Below are 23,754 nucleotides of genomic sequence, written 5' to 3'. Positions count from 1 at the left end.
GAAGTTATACATAATTCACTTTTTGCCTGTTTTTCGCATTTGTGAGACAAGTATTCGAAAAATGTTTTTGTAAATGTGTTTTTTTTGTTCAAATGTCATATTTTGAAATGAAAGCTTTGTTGTTCATATACAGCTGTAGTGTCTTTGTTGTTCCTGCTGCCACAGAGGAGAGATGTATGTAAAAGTGCCTGTAAGTATCTGTGAATGTCCACAACATAAATGAGTCTTGTTATAAATGGTAAATCTACCTTTTACATTTGAATATTACACTGTTTTACTTCATTTAAATTATCCAAAAAATACATTATTTTTAAGTTTTTGAGTGATACAGTGTTCTCACAATTTTTGTTAAATGTGTTTTTCTGGCACCTTGCTGCCACACTTTTGCTGCTTTCTTTCTGCCTGATTTTACAGAATGAGAGACAAGTTCAGATTTCATAGTTTAAAAATGAAAAATGTGTTGTTCATGTACAATTGGAGAGTGTTTTACAACTAAAACTCTAAAAATCAATTTCCGTTTTGGGTTTTTCATCATTTTAAACTCTTGATACACTTTATGGCATGCAGTAGATTGTAAATAATTGCCAGCTGTTGAAAGTTCTAAGTGTTGTGGGAAAATGGGCAAAAGCACTTACAGGCAGGACATTTTCGGGCTCTTTTATGGTTAAAATGAGCAAAAAATCTCCAGGTGAACATGTTGCGGCTTAAATGTTAAAGGGTTAACGTAACCTTAAACAAGCATATATTGGTTAGTTACTGTTGGTGCAGCAGTTATGGTACAGAAAGACAGTAATTTTTTTTCTGTCTTTTTGTATAGGACTCGGTTGAAGTGCGGCTTCTGCGTGATTTTAAATGTGCAGCACAGTGGGTTGAAGCCAACCAAAAACTCTTCTCTGCCTGATGTTCTGTGCATGGGGACGAGGAACAGGCTGAGGCTGCTCTGCAGTATAGGAGAGGATGATGGGAAGAGGAAATGGAAGAGGTAGAAAAAAATATGACACTGGATGTGTTAAAATTTACATTCTACAATATTCGTGACGTGTGGAAATTCTGTGACATCATAGCTGATGAAAAAAAATTTTGCATATTGTCAGTGTCACACACATTAATAAAAAAATATTAATAAAAGCTCAGGCTCATGCGCAACATAAAAGGAAAACAGAACAAAAACGACAATAAACAAAAGTTTAATACATAAATTAAAACCGTATAAATGAAATTAGCACGAAAATCAATTCCATCAAAAGTGCATACACAATTTTATTTTGTAATGCATTCTGTGCATTTCCTGTCCTAACAGTGGAGGTGTCCTCACAGGAGAGGCTGCACCGGAACTGACCTGACAGTGGAGGTCTGGAGCCAGGTACTCTTGATTGATTTGCCTATTTGACTCCCTAACTCACCTATAAGGTCATGTAACTGTTGGGTGGTGTTATCAGTTGTAACAGGTGTGGAAAACTGTGGCTCAGGAGGAAGGGTGTCATTAATGTCATCTGACCCTGACAGTTCCTCAGTAGTCAAAAATCTAGCCCCACTACTTGCTCTACAAACACTCCTCTACCTCTACCAATAACTGCTGTAATCATATCAAAAGTATTTTGACCTTGGCCCACCATACTTCAGTTTACACAGACTTGAAATATTAAAGTAATGAACAGAACATGAAAAATTGTGTCTATGTGTCACAAAAATCACAGGAAAACAATAACTTTCAAAACTGTGATCCTTTTGCAAAAAAAACTAGACAGTTACTTCAATGTCTATATTTTTGGAGTACCAGCATTCACTTAAGCAGCTACCAGGATCCACAGGTCCTGAGGGTAAGTCGTGGGAAAGTTTTCTGCTGTGATTTAGTGCTGTTTTCTGCGTGAAAGTAACCATCTCTGCCAAAGTCTCTGGCACATGTTATTTACCACTGTTTTTGTGTATTTTGTGAAAGAGTTTTGGGCTGTTTTGACCATTATTTTAAGTTTTAAAGACGTTTTTGCTGTAATTTTTTTTGTCGCGAACATGTCCACCCAGTTCGCTGTACAGTGTATTATCATGCAGCACAGCTTGTTTAAACATGGTTCTTATTTGCATCTTTCGGAGCAGAGTGCACAGAAAAAGGTGGACAGAAGTGGATTAATGCTTTAATCTCTTCTGCAGGTATGTGTTTTTATTTTAAATTGTACATGTTATTTTGGTTCATTTATTTAACTCTGCCCACTGCGTTAGATGACTATAAGTTAATGTGGCCACTAGGTGGCATTTTCCTCCTCTTGTTATTGGTTTATTTTTATTTTTGTGAGGAGATTTGTTATTGAAAATTGATTTTAAACAGAAAAGAAAAATGTTAGACAGAAGGTGGACAGAAGTGGATTAATGCTTTAATCTCTTCTGCAGAAAATAAACGCTCCAAACCACTTGACTGAGCTGTCTCATTGGATAACCTATGCCATCACAAATGAAGTCCGTTACACTGGTGCCATGACCCTTTGGATCTACAGATCAGCTTGATGCTCTTCGCTATGGTTGCTGTGCAGCTGACCTCATCTATGTTGTTTGCTGTATTTTTTTCTTCTTTTTCTAAGTGAGAACACAACTGTTGTTTTTGTTTGTTTCTTTTTTATTATTATTATTTTTTTAATAGAGGTAGTGGGTGTGTTAACAATGGATCAGTTTACTACTCCTAAATTACCTAAAGATAGGGGTGTGTGTATCAGCAGTACTGCTGACAGTGGGGCTGTAGGACATTCAAAGCTCACATATGATGTTTGTGCAAAGTCAGGGCTAGGTCAGAATCAGGGTTGTACTTCTACTGATGGATTCATGAAGGAGAATCCCTCTACTTCCACACCCCGCAGTGATGTTGATGCCCTTCATCACCTTACAGACATGGTTGAGCAGTTAGGTGCACAAATTGGTGAAACAATTGTTTCTAAACTAACGGACATGACCTACCTATCTTGTGTGGGGGGAACCTGCCAAAAAACACTCCTATTTCTCCGGGCAGCACCATCATGACAGAGCTCACATCATCCCGCTCAGCACCCAGGGGTGTTTTGGTTGCAAAGATTGTGACTACATTGTGGGGAGACAGGTGGGTCCCATTAAAGCTCATCAATATGTCTGACAGACCTGTGTTGTTAAGATGCAATGCGAAACTATCAGATGTCTACCCTGTTGTGGCACTGGAGGACATGAGTGGTGCAGAATGCTTGGACGTTCCACTTGCTTGTGGTTTTCAATCTGCCATGCCAACCACTGCAGATGCCAGTTTGGCCAAAGACAGGCTCAGATCAGTTGGGCTTGATGATGTTGATATTGAGTCTTGTGAAGTATCTGAGAAATGCAGGAGGAGAATGGCTAACCTTGTTTTGCAGTACGAGAGTTTGTTTTCTTGTCACCATCTTGACTGTGGGGAAGCAAAGGGCTTCGTGCACCGCATAAACCTCTCTGACAGCAGACCTTTCCAGCTCCCATACAGGCGAGTGCCCCCTGGTCAGTACCAGAAGCTGCGCCAAGTGCTGAGTGAAATGGAGGAAAGGGAGATCATCAGAAAATCCATAAGCCAATACGCATCACGTCTGGTTCTTGTGTGGAAGAAAAATGGAGATCCCCGTATCAGTACAGATTTCCGCTGGTTGAACAAGAGAACCCTGAAGGATGCCCATCCCCTTCCTCATCAGGCAGACTGCCTGGCAGCACTAGGAGGAAACAGTCTGTTCAGCACCATGAATTTAACCTCCGGATTCTACAACATGCCCCTCCACGAGGACGACAGGAAGTATTCAGCCTTTCCCACTCCTATGGGCTTATATGAATACAACCGTCTGCCGCAGGGTCTCTGCAACAGTCCTGGGAGCTTCATGCGCATGATGACCAGCATTTTTGGAGACCAAAACTATCTGAGTCTACTGTGCTACTTAGATGATCTGTTGGTGTTTGCAACTGATGAGGAGACTGCCTTGCAGCGTTTGGAGATGGTGTTTGCTCGGCTGCATAGCCACAATTTGAAACTGGCTCCCAAAAAGTGTTTTTTCCTCAGGAGGTCTGTCAAGTTTCTTGGCCACATCGTTGATGAACATGGTGTCTCAACAGACCCCAGTAAGGTTGAGACCATCACAAGTATGACAGCCGCTCAACTTATGGAGCCTGATGGCGTGACTCCTTCTCAGAAGCAGATAAGATCCTTTTTGGGGATGATTGACTACTATCAACATTTCGTGCCCAGGTACTCTGCCATCACTAAGCTGCTGTTTGATCTGCTGAAAGGTGGTAAAAGAAAAGGCAAACACCATCAGAATAAACTACCGACCAGAAAGTTGCATGCCTCTGACTGAACAATGGATCAAGAACATGCATTTGAACAGCTTCAGTCCTCGCTGATACAGAGCATTGTCTTGGCTCACCCAGATTTCACCCGTCCTTTTATGCTGTCCACTGATGCTTCCCTGGATGGCATAGGTGCTGTTCTGTCTCAGGTCCAAGATGGGGAGACACGAGCCAGGCCCATTGCTTTTGCCAGCAAGTCTTTGTCCCAGTCGCAAAAGAACTACCCAGCTCACAGGTTGGAGTTTCTGGCCTTAAAATGGTCCATCTGTGACAAGTTCAGCCACTGACTGAAAGGCCACAGATTCACAGTCTGGACAGATAACAATCCATTGACTCATATCCTGACAAAGCCGAAACTGGACTGCTGTGAGCAACACTGGGTGGCCAAATTAGCAAGTTACGACTTTGACATCAAGTACATCCCAGCAGGTCAGCAAAACGTTGTGGCCGACGCACTGAGTTGTGTGCCATTTGTTCAGGAGAATGTTGGCCGCAGGCTGCTCACTGAACCCTGTTTCAGTCTTCTCACTGAGGGTGGGGATATGTCAAACTCCTCTGTCCAAAATGCCTTTCGATCATCCAGTGGTCACAAAGAATCCTCCTCAGTGAGTGTTAACGCCCAATTAACATGCAGCCCGGCACAAGTGCTCCCTAAATCTGTTGCGAGGGAGGATGTGTCTGCTGTATTGCACTGACACATTGAGTGGGATGCTGGCCCAAGAACCCGCGCATTTGAAATGTTGCAGCATCTGCCGCAGGTCATTCCATCTGAACAAGACACCTTGCCTGCATACACTGATAGTGAACTCCGTGACAGACAGTTGGGTGACAGAATTCTCTCTCGTGTTCTGCACTATGTTGAGAGGCATAGGAGGCCTTCTAGGAGACAAAGGTTTAAAGAATCTGCCTCTGTAACAAAATATTTAAAACACTGGGATAAACTAACTGTACGAAATGGTGTACTATACAGGATTTCCAAGGATCAGAAAACCAGAGCAAAAAGGTTCCAGTACATTGTACCTGACTCACTCAAGATTGAGGTACTTCATGGAATTCATGACAGAGCAGGCCATCAAGCTCAGTTCAGGAGCCTCAGCTTAACAAGGCAGAGGTTTTTCTGGTTGAATCTGGACAGGGATGTCAGGGACTATGTTAGACAATGTCAGCGATGCATTGTCAGTAAGGCCATCGAGCCTGAAGGTACAGCCCCGTTGGAGACTATAATATCAACCAGGCCCCTTGAGCTTGTATATATTGATTTTTTGTCAGCCGAAGACTCCAGAAACAGGTCTGTTGACGTCTTAGTGATTACCCACCATTTTATGAGATGGGCTCAGGCATTTCCATGTAAAGACCAGACAGCTAAGCAGGTGGCGAGGGTTCTCTGGGACCTATATTTTTGTGTGTTTGGCTTTCCTGAAAGAATTCATAGCGATCAAGGAGCTAAATTTGAAAGCCAGCTGATAAGTGAGTTCCTCAGGGTCTCTGGTGTCTGAAAGTCACACACGACCCCGTATCATCCGATGGGAAATGGGAGTGTGGAGCGGTTCAATCGGACCTTGGGTGGCATGATCCGTGCGTTATCCCCTGACGAGAAAGCTGACTGGCTGCGACGTTTGCAGACACTGGCCTTTATGTATTACTGTGCAGTCCATGAGACAACGGGTTATCCCCCATTTTACCTCATGTTTGGTTGGGTCCCTCGCCTGCCTGTTGACATCCTCTTTCATGCTGTCCTTGACAGCTCTGCTGTGGGGAACTATGACAAGTATGTGGCATGTCTTGCCAATGACCTGAAGGAGGCGATGGTGATTGCTCAGGACCATGCTTCAAGAGAGCAGAGACGACACGCTCAGTTATACAACCGGAAAGTTAAGGGTACTGGCATTGCTGTCGGTGACAGAGTCCTCTTAGCCAACAAGAAGGAGAGGGATGTCCCAGCTGGTATGAAACAACCAGACTCTGCTCTTAGTGTTGTGGCCCACACAGACGGTGCTTCTGGCATTCTGCATGCCGTTGACCAGGCCTCAACTGTGCAGTGTGATGGCTGTACTACACAGACTCAAGTCAGATCTATATTTGGTTGCTTAATCAAACCTGTGGACAGGCTCATACAAACCATGTCCAGGCAGGATGTTGTTCAGGACAAGTTCAATGTTAAAGCTATTTGCAAATCTATGTTCCAGGCTTTTACTGACTGATTTCTTAACTGGCTGGCCTGTAGTTTTTTTCGGGGGTCTGAGATTTTTGTTGGACATGATGTTAAAATGTTTTCATTTTATATTGTATAATGTGCCTGCACTATGCAATATGTTAGGGATCTTGTGGGGTGTACAAGGCATCCTGTGGACAGTTGCTGGATTGAGGAAAAAGCGTAACCCTCATACCACTTCATCCTTATGGGATACATTAGTTGTCTTTGTTCTTTATGTCGACCCCAGGTAATCTGTGAACTAGTGCTGTTTCCGATGATGTATATTGTGTGGTTGGTGCTCATGATCGATAAAATTCAGTGGGGGTGAGTATAACAGAGTTAAAAATGCACTTGTTTAATTATTTTGTAATTCATGCAATATTATTTGTGAATTTTATCTCATTGAGCTATTTTTATTTGTCAGTTTGTTAATTTTGCTTGTGGGAAATGCCTTTCTGCACTCTGCTCCGTTTGTCCCTCCTGGGCTTCGGTAGCTCTTCCCGGCCTTCGTAGCTTCCCCCCTCCCTCTCCCCCTCACAGTGTTGTACTGTGCTACTGAGGGTAAGTAGTGGGAAAGTTTTCTGCTGTGATTTAGTGCTGTTTTCTGCGTGAAAGTAACCATCTCTGCCAAAGTCTCTGGCACATGTTATTTACCACTGTTTTTGTGTATTTTGTGAAGCAGTTTTGGGCTGTTTTGACCATTATTTTAAGCAGAAGTGGACCGCTCAAGGGAAGCCCTTTCTGTTTAGTGTTGCAAGGGGGCCATTTTTATCTGTGACGTGTTTTGTTTTCATTCATTCACTATAGAGTTGTTCAAAATGTACATGCAGCAAATAAAGGGCAATAACATCATACAAGGACTGAAAGGTGGCGTTTGCAAAGGGAAATCTTTTTATGAGGGACATTTTCTTTTTGGTAATTTGTTGTTGTTTGTGACGTGAAGCGGACTCATTCCCTCTTGGCGTATATGCAGCCAGCAAGGTAAGTGGTAAATGTTTGCAGTGTTTATATATTATCTTTAGTTTTAGTCGTGCTGCTAATGTGCATATGTATTGTATGTATTTGTGCATCTTGACAGTTCGACAGTGAGTCAGAGTTACCAGAATCATGGTCTCGTCTAATTCCTGGAGGGAGTGCTAATCACTATACTGTAACACCTGAAAAGACCGAGGATAAAGAATAACGTACAGGGCATTTATATGGAAAAGAATGCTTATTAAAGGCACATATGTGTGTGTGTGTGTGTGTGTGTGTGTGTGTGTGTGTGTGTGTGTGTGTGTGTGTGAGTGTAAAGAAAAACTTAAAATGGCCTCTCAGGGCATCTATGACAAAAAATAACTTATGAAAAAAACTTTCTGAAACTGATAAAACATTTGTTCAAAGGGGAGAGGGGTAGAGAGAGAGACTGAGAATGAGAAAACAGACAACTGAATTGTAGAGCAAGCTTCCAAACATGCTTCAAAACCCAATCAAAATCCATCAGGTTCTTGATTAGAGTGGTAACGTGAGGATTAACAATCTGCATCTTCTTCTGGACTGTCTTCCCTGTCTTTTTGGACACTATCTGGCCACGGGACAGAGTTTCCTGACAACTTCAGTCTGAAGAAATTAGAGGATTCCTTAAACTTTTTAGACTATACTGTAGCTAAAACTGAAAATTATTTGAATTGTGGGACTTTTGAACTCGAATGAGTTATGCAGTAAAGCATGTGTTGAACTGGTGTCTCGACTCATTCTAAGGATCCACTAATTTCTACAGGAACTGCATGTTTTTCAGAGCTTCTCTTTTGTATCATCATAAAATAGATTCAAATCATGGTTTGATGAGGTGCTTTATCACTTTCAAAAGACAAGATGAACTGACACAGGACAAAGGGAGACACAGACTATATATACCCACACATGGTAATGGCGAACAGGTGGAAACAGTCAGGGCAGGGCAGGCAATCAGACAGTGGGAAACACAAGGGGAAGGAGCAACCTGAAACAAGAGAAGAGTTAAATGTCAAAATAAAACAGGAAACTATGACACATTGACACAAGACAAAAACTAAACTTCTTGGACATGACAGATGTCTGCTACTGTGGTGAAGTCCTATTAAATATAATGGTATTCAAGATGAGAAACATAGTTCATATGAGCAAAATAAAGTTCTAATGATTACAATTACTACCACTTGAGTAGCATTGAGTAGTAGGTTTGTGTTTCCAACAACAGAGCAGCTACCGTGCTGAACTTGCTGCTGTATAATGCTAACAGTTTGGCACTAACAAGCAAATTACTGGCACAAGTCAGCAAGTTGCATGTGTTGTAACCCAGCTAGCCCACAAAAAACTCAGCGTTGTCTAATTTCGCAGTGTATGGACTGGTAGGCATGCCAAATTCAAGTGTAAAAGTAATGAAAAAGTGCTTTTTTTCATAATATTTCTTCTTTACATAAAACCGTAATGATAACAATTAAGTATGTTTAAACTGTCAACCACTGAAGACACACTGCAAATGAATGCTGTTTTCAGCAAAACCATATTCTTGCAGGGATTATGCCTAGTTAAACATATATAGCTCAAAAATTTAACAACCAAATTTACAACTTACATTTTAAATTCCTAGTAAGATGTTAACCTTTTTCGATGGTGTCTGCAAGGGAGGATGAATGTGGATTGTTGGCGGGATTGTTGTGGTGTGGCTTACTCCAAACCTCCAAAAATTAGAATACTGCCTTTTATCATAAAATTTTACGATATCATGCTGTTAATGGTCATGCTTATTTTTGACTGAAAAGAAATACATTAAATTTTACAGTAATTGACTGTATTTTTGAAAACGGTAAGTAACTGTTAGAATTTGGCCGGATTTTTACAGCAATTTGTTACAGTGCATATTTAAATGGGGTATTGTATATACACTTAAAACTAGAAATTTACTGAATAAAAAGACACATAATCTTTTTTTTTCTTCTCACTAACTGATTTTAAATGTGACTAATCTTTCCTGTTTTAGGTCAGCTGGGATTTGTTGAACACCAGAATAATGAGAAAGAGGATTTTTTAGAGATATTTTTTTACTTTCTTCAAAGTCAGAAGTTTACATTCATTTCTTTAGTATTTGGTATAATTGCCTTTAACCTGTATGACTTCGGTCAAACATGCAGGGTATCCTTCCACAAGGTTCTCAAAATAGTTTGCTTGAATTCTGACCCATTCCTCCTGACAGAACTGATGTAACTGAGTAAGGTTTGTTTGCTGCCTTGCCCGCGAATGCCTTTTCAGCTCTGCACACAAATTTTCTACATGTCCTCAAGCCAACTAATTTGGCAGTATGCTTAGGGTCATTGTCTATCTGGAATACCCATTAGCGCCCAAGATTTGACTTCCTGGCTAATGTCTTGAGATGTTGCTTCAATACTTCCACATAATGTTCTTTCCTTACAATGCCATCTATTTTGTGAAGTGCATCAGTTCCTTGTGCAGCAAAACACCCCGACAACATGATCCTGCCACCCCCGTACTTCACACAGGATCACAAGGCCACAGGACATGTCTCCAAAAATTAAGGTCTTTGTCCCTGTGTGTATTTGCAAACAATAATCTGGGCTTTTAAAAGCCCAGATTATTGTTGCGTTTGGAGTAAATGCTTCTTCCTCTATAAGTAGCCTTTCAGCCCATGTTGGTACAGGACTCGTTTCCCTGTGGATAATGACACTCTCTTCCCATCTTCATCCAGCATCTTCACAAGGTGTTTTGTTTTTGTTCTGGGGTTGATACGTACATTTCACACCAAAACATGTTCATCTCTGTCCCATAATGCAGGATATCAGTTTAATTTTTGGCCAAATCAAAGTGAATTAATGTTATTGATTAAATATTCTCTGTAATGAATACCAGTAGAATAATCCATTTTATAATCTGTGTTCTATCAGCTACAGTACCAGCAATATAAATGGACTTGACAACAAATCAGGGTCAAACATAAAAACATATTTAAGCAATTTCTGCATCATCAGTCTGTCTGTCTGTCATGTCTGGTTCCCATAGCAATGCGATGTATACAGTGTGACTTGGTTACTACGCGGCTTAATACAGTAATATTAGTAACACACAGCTGAAAAGGTTTCCAGATATATATATTTCCTCAGCTAAGAATCTGTATCGCTGATAAAGAATCGTCTGGAGTCTATCCAAGCCAACTCAGGGAAAAGGCAGGGGATACCCTGGACTGGTTGCCAGTCTATCACAGGGCGACACCTCAGCGTGTTTTTTGGACTGTGGGAGGGAGAATCCATGCTGCACTCCACGCAGAAAGTTTCCAGGTGCTCTGGATGCGAACCGGAGATCTTATAGATGCCATGCAACGGTGCTAACCAACTGCACCACTGTGCAGCCCAGTGATGAAAATGAAAAGAAAAAAAAGCTGTAACTGAGGAATCATGCTACGTTTGGAAAAGGCAAGCCATTGCGGGAAACGAGTGTAGGTCAATTTGATGTTGTGTACTCATGGATGACATGTACGAAGGACAAAGGTAACATTGTCCGGAATATATTTAGTCTTAGTTTTGCTGGGGTAGGGAAAAATGTGTCTTCCTGCGAAAAGAGAACTTGCTAAAAGATATTACTGTTACTGTTAAGACAGTATTTCACTTTTTGCAAGATGCCAGAGAAGCCAGCTTATTAGATGGAGACATTACACATCATGATGCCATCCATCCATTATCTATCCACCGCTTACTAGGGTCGCGGGGGGGCTGGATTCTATCCCAGCTGACTTAGGGTGAAGGCAGGGGACACCCTGGACAGGTCGACAGTCTATCGCAGGGCTGCAGTTTGAGACAGACAACCATGCACACTCACATTCACACCTACGGACAATTTAGAATCCCCAATTAACCTCAACATGTTTTTGGACTTGTGGGAGGAAGCCGGAGAACCTGCGCTACTCGGGGAGAACATGCAAACTCCACGCAGAAAGATCCCGGGTGTCCTCACCGGGACGTGAACCAGCGACCTTCTTGCTGCAAGGCAGTGCTAACCAACTGTGCCACCTTGAAGCCCATGCCATCTACATACAGAAAAAACAGGGCTGAATTGTTTTTATAACTAAGGGCGTAAGATTGGCACTCCGTAAACTTCAACTTCAACTCAGCTGCCCGCATCATCACAAGAACTGCCTCTATCCACCACATCACCCCTGTCCTCCAACGGCTCCACTGGCTCCCGGTTCAGTTCCGCATTTAGTACAAAATCCTCCTGTTAACCTTCAAGGCAATTCACAACCTCGCCCCCCCATATCTGTCTAACCTCCTCCATGTTCCCATTCCCTCCCGCTCCCTCAGATCCTCTTCCTCCCTACACCTGTCTGTCCCCTCCGCCGGTCTCACCACCATGGAACTCTGGAACTCACTACCACCCCATTGACTCACTCTCTCATTTCAAATCTCAACTCAAAACACACCTGTTCAAAGCTGCTTATTCCCTGCTGTGACAATTGCACTGCCTGATGTATTTTTATTGTTGTATACTGTATTATTGTGTATTTTATTGTTGTTTCTTTTATCTTTTGTAAGGTGTCCTTGAGTGACCAGAAAGGCGCCTTTTAAATAAAATTTATTATTATATTATTATTATTTGTAGGGACTTTAGCACTGCTCGAAGTACTTTACAATGTTTACCCATTCATCTATTCACATACCACTGGTGGCAGAGCTGCCATGCAAGGAGGTTGCCTTCCATTGGGCACAACTTCCTACCCAAGGACACAAAATATCTTTTTGAAGAGAAATAAATTAGCAAGTTAGATGGGGTTTTTACATTACAAGTTGTGCCATTGTAAAATATTGTAATATGCAAATCAAGATTCTAACGGAGCAGATAGCTAAATGCCACTAATTTTAGGGTCTAGGATTAAATAATGGCTCATTCAATAATAACTTAAGAGTGCATCCACGATAGGACCATGCGGGGGTGGCACAAGCCATCTCACCGATTTCAATGAAACTTTGCCAGTTTAAAGGGGTCCACCCAAATCTACTTCAGTCTAAGTTTAAGGAAATTTGGTCAAACTGGGGGGATTTCACCACCCCTCCTTGTTTTTTTTGCAAAAATGACCAAAAATCGCCTAANTGCTGCGTCGAGCATAGAGGATTGGAAGTCACACGTTCTCTGTTCAGTTCACCAGGACGAGGCCAAGAGTACAATTATTGATAACCTGAAACCATTGCACATGCTGCTCATAGTGGACTGGGCCATGAAGTTCATTCCAACCAGTTTTTGGGAAACGCAGCACGACTGGTTTGGAAAGAAGGGGAAGTCCTGGCATCTATCTGGTGGAGAGCATGCCAAGACGCATGGCTGCAATCATCAAAAACAATGGTTATGCAATCAAGTACTAACTCCTGTGTGTATTATGTAATCATGAAACAGACAGAAAAGAAACCATGGAATGCCTAAAAGCACTGTTTTTGGCAGTGCAATGCCATAGCTATTGCTGTAAGAACTTAAGTGATTTTGCTTATTATCAAGAAAATGGCTATCAGCTCTTAAACTCTTATGAACTATTTTTTGTTATCATTATTATATTTGTCCAAAGCAATATACCTTTAGTTGTACTAGGCATTAAAATGAATAAGAAATTGAAGAAAGCAAGGGTGGTCTAATATTTTTTTCCATGACTTTATATGATAGATTGCTATATTATTCAGTTCAATTTTATTTATATAGGGCCCAGTCACAGCATGTCACCTCATAGCACATCACTTAATAACATCAGGACCTTACAAATCTTAAACAGAGAAGCACAACAAATCCAAAGTTTCCTTTGGATTCCTTTTTAGCACTCACTTGGCGACCGTGGGAAGGAACAAAATTCTGTATACTTCGTGTAGAACTCTGTATAGAAATGGAGAGGTGTAAACACTTACACCAACACCATGGCCAGACAGCTGTCAGATCATCATCAGTTTCAGTCAAATTCCCACTTCAGTTGATGCATTTCTCTTTTCTCTACTTTCATCTCTTCAATTGGAACTGGGAAGAAGCTTGGTTCTGGAAAACTGTTGTTATTGTCACAAGTCCAGTAGATGGGGATGTTTAGCTGTGAAACCTCTAAATGTTGGTTACCAATTGAGCCAGCAGGGGGTGTATTCTGTGCATAGTGTTGCTTGTACAGACAGTACATCCATCCCATTTGGATGCAAGGAAGGTTGAGACAGCACTAGATTTATGCCTAGCTCTGTGCCAGAGGCTGCAAAATGATTATGAGTATTTAGCTATGCTTGAGCCCATGACATTTACAGCCCTTGCCTTTAACAATATGATTGACCAGTCTAAAATCAGGTATACTTCCCTGTCAGTGTTATTTACACATTACAGAGCGGTGTCAGCCTAAGTCATCAGATTGTCTATTGTGAACAGCTGTGTCAATAAAAGAAACAATTTCATACAATGATGTAACTGTTTCTAATCAATTGTAACAATGACCAGTGTTGCATAAAAAAAGTACAGTATAATTTATAATCTACTCTCTTGCACTCTCTCTCTCTGGATCTAATGGCTCTGCTATGCTGTGGGGATCATTTTGCTGGTATGGTTTAGGCCTACCTGAGTGTAGTAATGTCAGTGCCCCTATCCATTGTGCATGGGGGGTCACTGAATCACTGAATGGTTTGATGAGTATGGAAATAATGTGAATCATATGTTATGGCCTTCACAGACACCGGATCTCAACCCAACTGAAAGGCTGTTGAAGACTCTGGACTGACATTTTAGACAGCACTCTTCATCAGCATCATCAAAACATCTTATATTATATAGTTTTTTTGTTTGTTTGTTTTTTAATCCTATAGATATGAAACATGGAATATGGCATAGAGTACAAAAAAGGTTACTGAGCCAAAGTCTTTCAGAATTAACAATTAAAATTCTGTATAGGAGACATAATAAGAAAGCTGACTTCTGTCCACAATGCCTAAGGGAATGAAATAAGCACACACAAACGTGTACATGGTTAATGACCAACCAGATCTTTAGTGACAGTACAGTGCAAGGCCCAAAAGTAATAAAGAACAAGGATTAAATTTTTTTTTTTTTTTTTTTTTTTAAATTTATTAGGAGAACTGGACTGGAAGCAAAATATGAGTAATAGCAAATAATGCGAGGACACAGAGAAGATGAATCTTTTTTTTGTGTAGACTGCAGTTCTCCTAGGCATGCAGCAATACAGCCTATTTTTCTTCATTGGTTTGCTTTCATGCCTTGAACAAAAGCAAAAACATAGAGGGAACAAATTAGCATGAATTTTACATGAAGTCCTCACATCATGAAATTTTAGTTAAGGCAAAAACAGCAACCTTCTCACCCCCTGCTGTTTTCTGCAGGAGAGATGCAATGGAAAATTGTACATTTTTAAAATGTAAATGTGTCACTGAGTACTGCAGTAGTTTATCTAGTAGGGTGCACACAAGTATAATGATACAAACATAATAGAAAATGGACTCTGCTTACAGGTGAGTCATATTAGTTTTATCTCAAATTAGGAGTCTTTTCTAGTTTCCAAAACAGAACAGTCCAAAGCAGACCTGGGTTAGAAAATTTTTAAAAACGTGAATAAGATACTAACCCAAAATTACTTTACTCTCATTCATCCTTTTAAAACATTATGAGCCCAATTCACTCATTTCATTAATATTTTTGTCATGTACATTGCACATAAGCATTGCATAACTCTATAATTAGATGTTTTTCTGTGTATTAAAAGTCTTTATATTACATTCAATCTCAATATACGGGTTTCAAATTTGCCCTAAAAAGTAAAAAGACACAGATAACAAGAAGTAATGTTTCTAACAACCAGAAATAAAGTGACAAAATATAATTGTTCAGTATATTTGGAATTCATAAATGCCTCTTTGTGTGGTAGTTTTCGCTGTTACATTGTTACTGCACATGTAAGACACAGCATAAGATATATCACATGACTCTTTTTAAGACATATTACAATGTGACAATGAATCCTGTGAGCCCACAGTTTGTTTGGCTGTGCAGATACCCTCTGATACATATTGTTGTTTTTCTGCAAGTAGAGTTTTGTGTAACAGTGCCTGATCCAGTCTATACCTACTGTATCTTTAAGAGCAGCCCACCCAATCCACATGAAACCGTCAAATCTGAGCGGAGGTCAAGATGTTGTCCTACCACCTTAACCAAGTGTTCCAACAGAACAGAACATAACCTGTTTCTGAAAAACTTTGTTGCTAATATTGCTGTTATATTATTCACAGCAAGATGAAACATTGATACATAATTGGTTATTATGTTGCATATCAACAGCATATCAGTCTTGATAATAAGACCTGTGATAGCAATATTATTCAAATAATGTCATGCATTAATGCTTTGAAGTGAAGCTGAGCTATACATCTGTATATAATCACATCGGGCCATTCTACTGACATAATCTGTATGTTTGTGAAGTCACTATTATTCCTCAGTTCTGTTGGTGTTTTTGTAGCTACTGATGGGTAAATACAGTGAAAAGGCAGTGCTTGCTGTGCTCTTTTGTTCACCTGGCTCCAAGATCTCAGAACTGTGGCCCAGGGTCAGGTGTGGTTAGTGATTGGTAGTGACTCATAGGGTTTTGTGGTCATTGGCCGTGCTCCACCCAAAGTAAACCCTGTGAGTTTGTTGTGGTGACTGTGTATGCCTTCTCAACTGGCACACTGACCAGGCAAACAGGACGAGGTTTGTCTTTTATCTGTGTGTGTGTGTGTGTGTGTGTGTGTGTGTGTGTGCGTGTGTGTGTGTGCAGGATGTTAAATCATATTCAATTAGGAAGGTAATTTTTACTACCACCATGTACTAGATAAGGATTTTGAATGAATGTGAGGTGATATTCTCTCTCATCCAGTGATGCAGATTGGATGGTGCACCCCATGGTTTCTGTGGCTGACTGCTACAGGGTGATTAATGTGTTCATTTCCCATTATTAAAGACTAGAGCAGTGCTGCAGGCTACAGATATAGGGCCTCATCATAAATCTTACCCAAATGAACAGTCAAATAATCGCCCATCGGAAATGAAATCTGGGCTCATTAATACTGACGCCCAGTCCAAGGAAAGAGTACACACACACATGTCTGGGCATTTCATTCATGTGCTGCCACACACACACACACACCGCATGAATGCACACTCATACAGATGCATGCAGAATGAGGGCTTGAGGCAGCTCTGGTCTGGTCTGCCACCTTGGTGCATCACTAAACAATGACAGACTAATCATTAGAGGAGTATACAGACACAGGTTCATTGTGGATCTTGTCTCTTGCCCTAACTCCCATACATTGAGCAGTGACCCATAGGTGCAAGACAAAGCAATCATAGACTTCAATTGGAACACTAAATAACAGCCTCTGCACATCCTTTGACTTCTCACCTCTGCTTACTGTCTTCACAAGCTTTTATCATGGATTTCACTGATGGATTTATGCAATGTACAAACAGTGTGTGTTGTTCTGTTTTCTGTCTGGTTTTTAATTTAGCATATTGGGTGTTGATATTCACAATTTATTGCATGCAACACACACATGCAGTGCACACATTTTGCAGTATTTTGAAGATGGACACTAACGAGTTAAGAAAAATTAATATGAAAAGGAAAATGTAGATAGTAATCCAAGCTGTGAAAACCTGCCAGTCGTTTATATTCAAAATATTAAAAGTTGATGTATAATTATTATTTTTTAAACCTTTTTTAAAGGGACATGTTGCTTGACGAAGGATTTAATGATGACATTTTATTAGTTGCACTACTGGAAATGTGTAATTTAGTTGTTCTGAGTGTGACCCATACAATACATCTACTGAACAGATTTTCATCATGGAATGTACATAAAGATGGCCATAACAAGCTATGCAATTATCAATTGGGTTGTCTTGGAGCTGAATTGAAGCCTTGGGAATAGCCTTATGGTCAGCATCATCTTTTCCAGTTAGATCCATCCCTTCCAAATGCGGGAAGTGGGGTAGAATCGAGGAGTGACAGTAAAAACCTGATTGAAGCTCATAGCTTAGAGTATAAATTGCATATAAAGTGCATTTAAATTTTTTTTTAAATTACTTACCAAAGAACCAAAAACTGACAAGCTAGCAAACAGTAAAGTTGTCTGTGGAAAATGTATTGCCTACTCCACTGAGAAATGACTTGAATTCGCTGGTGGATTTCTTCCTGGTAGGGCCCCCCAATAGCTCACCTAGTAGCATGCTTAATCTGGGACCTTCTTCTCAATCAGTATGCTTTTCATAAATCGGAACATGATTTATTTTTTCAACTCGCAATGCAATGATTCAAAATAGATATAGAGCTCAGTCCCATTTAATTTTGTTTTCAAATCAAAAAAGTTTGTGTTGTTTCCTTACTACTATTTTTCTCATAATCAGTCAAACAAACAAAAAAAATCCAGTTTCCACTACTACAAAATGCAAACTTAGGGCAATGTTAAATTATCTTTGTTATCAAAACGTGAAACAGTGCTCAATGACTTTGGCTTTTTAGTGTGCCCTCTCGAAGTGCTTGACAGGCAAGATCCAAAAAATCCAGATCCATAAAATTTTCATTTATTCAAACTAATAGACATTATAGTGGTTACAACTGATTTACATTTGATGTGGTCAAGGATGGATATTTTTAAATGGTTGGATCATTTGTTTTTGCAGACATGTCTGGTGAGATTTAATTACAGATCATCACAGGGCAATTTATCTACTGTAAGCTAGGATCTGTGAACGTGTGAGTGTTCCATATTTGAATAAAGATTTAGCTTAAATTATTATCTTTTTACTTGCTATTTTGTGAAAATACACTGAAACGGAGTACATTGGTAGACATTTCTGTGCAGCCTTTTTCTTAGCACAACAGTACAATGTACAGTATGTGCTTAAGGTTATGCTTCTTCCTGTGGCATAGGGGGCAAGAGCTCTTGTTGTCATATGTACTATACCTTAGTGTAGAAAAACTGGAGCTCAGTGATTTTTGTTAACTACACTATGACATAAACAGGACATTATAACTTCCAAAAAAAAAACCTCTGCCCGTACAATGGTATGTATAATGCAATAAAATAAAGGGCTGTTTCTTTTATGAATTTCTTATCTTCATCTGAAGACATCTATTATATTCTTTTAACTTTTCCACAATAATAGTCTATGTCTTATAATATGTAGGCTAGCATACAAGATTTGTATTTCTTGTGAGTGGGAAATATTTCATCCTATGCGGTAATTATTTCTGGACTCTTTAATCAGTAGGCATATTTTCAGCAAAATATTCAGTAACAAATTGTGCATTGCGGAAACCAGCTTACACCAGACAGGGGTTACCTTTTTACTGCCTGGGGGTTTAAATGATAGCTTACATGCTGAGATTTCAGAATAAAGATTTTACAACTGGGCTGCAAGGTGGCGCAGTTGGGAGCACTGTTGCCTCGCAGTAGGAAGGTCGGCTCTCTCCGGGTTCTCCCACTTCCTCCCACACAGTCCAAAAACATGTTGAGGTTAATTGGTGATTCTAAATTGTCCGTAGGTGTGAATGTGAGTGTGCTTGGTTGTCCGTCTCTAAGTGTGGCTTTGCGATAGACTGGCGACCTGTCCAGGGTGTCCCCTGCCTTCGCTCTAAGTCGGCTGGGATAGGATCCAGGTACCTCTACCTGTGTTGACTGACCTTCTGTGTACCGAACCCAGATCGGTAATAAACCTGCCTTGTTGCCTGAACCCTATCTGTGTCAAGCATCTGTGTCCACCTATTTGTTTCTAGTGACTTCTTGACAATCATTGATGTTGGCTGGCCCTCACCAAGTCTTCCTCTATCTGCATATGTCACCAGCTCACACTAACACACTAATCATCACTGACTTGCATATACATTCATGAAATACCCACACAAAAAATACACACATTTGTCCATTGAACTCAGTACCTGCAGTACATACAAATACGTATTTTTGTAGACATGCATATTACCACATTTGTTCTCTCCCACATACACCCCCACCTTCCAAACAGGTCCCTGCTGGCCTCCTTTCCCAGTCAGTTCTGACAATGCTAATGATTCTCACTGGGGAATAGGATGACAAGTGACAGAGTCAGCCAAACCAGGACTGGCTGATGATGGAGAAGACTGTGGTGTACATGGGGAATTGGAGGACAAGTTGTGTGTATGTGTGTGAAGAATGTGGGATAGAAGAGGAGGTCAAGGATGGTGGTGCACAAGCTCCTTCTCTGGTGAGGTGTTGGGATGGATGCACTGTTCCCCAGTTCGATGGTAATTTATTACATTTAAGACAGGGCCTGACACCCTGAATCAGCCTCTATTCAGATCACATTGGCTGGCAAGGGTAGTGGGAGGGTGTGTGCAGAGGACGGGAGGGAAGGGAGGTAAACACAAAGGAGGAAAAGCAGAAAGAGAAAGAAACAGAGAGACTACATGGAAATGATATGCGATGAGGAGAGATATAGCCTGGGGCATGGTGCATGTTTTGCCTGTTTCCTTAGAGTTAGTGTATTTATAATTCAAATATATGTCTTTAATAATTCACAGAGAGAGGATATCAAAAGAAAGTGTGTGAGATATTTTGATCAGAAAATAACATGCTGGAAATATTCCACTATTAAAGCAAATGCTTTTTCAATGTGAATGATGAAGAAAGAAACAGCTAATGAAGACACTGCAGCTGGAATAAGAAACTAAAATAAAAACCCATTTTTGTAAATTACGATTGGATTATATATGTCCTTTTGTTGCATTTTTATACTGTATCTCAACAAGTGTCATCATTATAAATGGTGATTAAATGTCTTTTTTTTGAACAGTCTGTTTCTTACATTCAACTAATCTTACATTTAATTAAATGTTTAACTTACTGTTTTTTATGGTAGAACTGCGCATTCATTTCTGTATGTTCATGTCATATTATAAAATGACACATTTAGGAATAATAGTGATGAGTTCATATCATTTACGGTATGCCTAAAGAATTTGGTTGTTAACCGAATTCCAAAAAGCTGTCAACCAAAGTGTGTGGCTTTGGGTTAGGGTAACAAAGCTTGATGGAGATCACAATAAATATATCACTGGAGAAAAAGATATTATGTTAAAAAAGACAAACAACAACAAAAAAACTAAACACAAACAAACAAACAAAAAAAAACATCTAAATAACAGACAATTGTGTTGCCTGCATTGATGGATTAATCTTGATATATATTTAGGTATGATCAAAAAATCCAAATATTGTGTAACTATCCATGTGCTGGCAAATTTACAATTTCTAAATTCTGTTTATCATTTGAGAAAGATTTTAGACACTACATGACTCAGCATCTACATTTTCTTTTTCTAATACTTGTACATTAAAAAAGTGGTGTAATGCTACTAACAGTACAAACAAACAAACAAATAAACAAACGCTTACTACCACCTGTCATTGCTATGACTTATAGTAATAATAATAGTAGTAACAATAATAAGTAGATAGATATTAACTTCTGCATTTTATTTGACAAACTTTGCACAGTGGGGTTAAAGCAACACAACTCAGACTATTAATTTTAAACACTTTGTAAATAAACATAAAACAGTCATATGCACCAAGTTAAAGTCATGGAATATATTTCTGCAACATCAAGCTATTGTATTCTCTGTCCTGCTGTGACTTGGACTTTCCAAACTACTATGAAAGGCCTAAGGTGGCTCTCTTTCAGATCAAAAAAAAAATCAGAGATGTTTATTTGTTTCTTTAAACTTTTTGGAAACTATGACAGGGTAGGCAGGGTGCCAGTCTGTCACAGACCTACACTAGTTTCAAATAGCTTTTTTGTTTGTTGTAGATACATCATTCCAGAGTCATGCCAGTGGAACTGCAGTCAATTGTTAAGTGCTGCACGACAAGCTGAAGTCACTGCAACTTACGTTACCTGTTGTTGCTCCTAATGTATTTTCAGTACTTCTGCTCTGATGCACTCTAGTCTACCTGACAACTTTATACAATCTAGCAAACAACTGTCCACACACACAATTATTAAATATTTTCATGTTTAGACTCCCTAGTGGATGTCATTACCCTGTAATGGTTTCTGCTGGTTTAGTGAAACACAGAATGTTATAAACAGCTGATTTGCTGCACAGAGATCAGAAATCAGAACCAGAAACCGATTTTTTGCCAGATATAGTTGACACAAAACGAGGAATTTGTTCTGGTTGTTTGGTGCAACAATAAATATAGAGTAAGGTACAAAGTATAAAAATAGCTAAAAAATAAAAGCAACTAAAAATAAAAATAACTGTAATAGCGCAAAGCAGAAGCAAAAAAATATTGTGGAGTGAAGAATTAAAGTTAAATTTAAATAAGAACCATACAACTGTAGTATTACTTACAAGAACATTGGGGATGCAGATATATTGATATTTACATAGCCAAAAAGCTGACCCCACAAGGGTACATTTGAAAATGCTCAGCCTCGTCAAAAAAAAAAAAACATCACAGAATAAAGATTGCTCTTGCATTATTTTTCAAAATAGTCTTATTTAATTTCCATGCACTCGTCCACCAGTGTTCAAGTTTCACTATCCCTTTGCAGCAGAAGTTCACATCTTTAGCCTTCAGATACTCCTCAACAGCATGTAACTTCATCATCACTCTGAAAATGGCAACCACACAAGTGGGATTTCAGTTTTGGAGACAGATAGAAGTCAGGTGGTGCAGGTAGGGTGAGTGAGGTGCACGAGCAAACTGCTCAAAGCCACATTTGGCTGTTTCTGTCTCCTGTGCTGTGTGGATGGGTGCATTGTCTCGAAGCAACAGCAACCAGCCGGGAGCTTCCCTCTCTTTTTTTGTTTGATTGCTTTAAACACTTGAGTTTTTGTGAACAGTGACATAAGGCTTTATTATATAAAATTATGCCCTAAAATGGTAGTTTCATCTCTTGCTTCCAGGTGAGGCCGAGAACTTTTTGAAGTACCCTGGTACCATTTAGATTAATAAGCATGTACTCACTATGTTAGAAAGCCTAGACCTCTAGTACCTATGCTAAATGTTTATTCAGCAATTACACATGTTTATATTAACACAACCTGATAGCACTGGCTATTTTAACAGAACAACTAGCATGGACTACAGCAGTTACAATGTTTCAAATTATACATCTTAGCCAGTTACTACTGTCAACTGTACAAGTTAATAAGTTAAGTTGAATTATGACACATAACATTTTAAGACTCTGTTAAAAGAACTGTGTTTCAGGTTTATAAAACATCTTGTGAAGCTGCTACTTTTGGTTTCCAAGCTCAGTAAGATTTTGAAATCTGAAGACAGATTTGAACATTTTCAAAAGTGCATCTTTCAGGCCAGACCTGTCAGTTGTTTTCATAACTGGAGTTTGCAGCATAAATGAAGTCAAATGATTTAACTGTCACTGATTTTAGGAGGATGGTAAAGAGATTTTATCCACTGAATAAATACAGTGCATTGGTGTTGAGCGGTTGCAGTTATTATTTTAATCAGTTGTAGTTATAAGACTGAAGAAACTGCAGTAGTATCACTGGTGTATACAATTAAGTTTTGGTTATAAGCGTACCACTGTATGTATGCATTATCCTATACACGCAACACACTATATTCTGACAGATCTTCTACACCACTAACCACCTCATCCAATAGGAAGGGCTCTGAAAGCCGGCCCAGCATTCAGGCCCCAATTAATTCAGAAGGCGAGAAGAGCGTCAAAAAGCAGACATACACAGACACATCTGTACCGGATTCGGGGTGGTGTTCTCTTCAAAATAAAGGCATTAAAACTGAACATTGTGAAGAGAATAAGCTTATTTTTTAAATTGGAAATCAAATGGAAGCCACTAATATTATGTCAGATACACTATGGATTTTGTTTTGACAGTATATGAAAGGATCCGTCGCTCATTTAACTGATCAAGGTATCCTACAGGGTCAACAACAGATCTTTTGTTGTTGTTGTTATTGTTATATAGTCTGTTTACAATCTGTTATACTTTACATTACTGCTGCTTTTCAATGCACACTATTGTTTTAGAGGTTTAGGAGTTTTTATTTTCTTCTGTCAGGCACCCAGCATTGTCAGATTACCTTTAGAGTATGCAGAATGTGCTTTAGTCAGTTAGGTAGACTAATCCAACACAGTAAACAAGATACTTCAATTTTGTGTCAAAGATGTTCAAAAACAGA

Source organism: Stegastes partitus, unplaced genomic scaffold (genome assembly GCF_000690725.1).
Source record: "Stegastes partitus isolate 25-593 unplaced genomic scaffold, Stegastes_partitus-1.0.2 Scaffold161, whole genome shotgun sequence".
Classification (NCBI taxonomy): domain Eukaryota; kingdom Metazoa; phylum Chordata; class Actinopteri; family Pomacentridae; genus Stegastes; species Stegastes partitus.
This window is presented reverse-complemented; position numbering follows the sequence as displayed.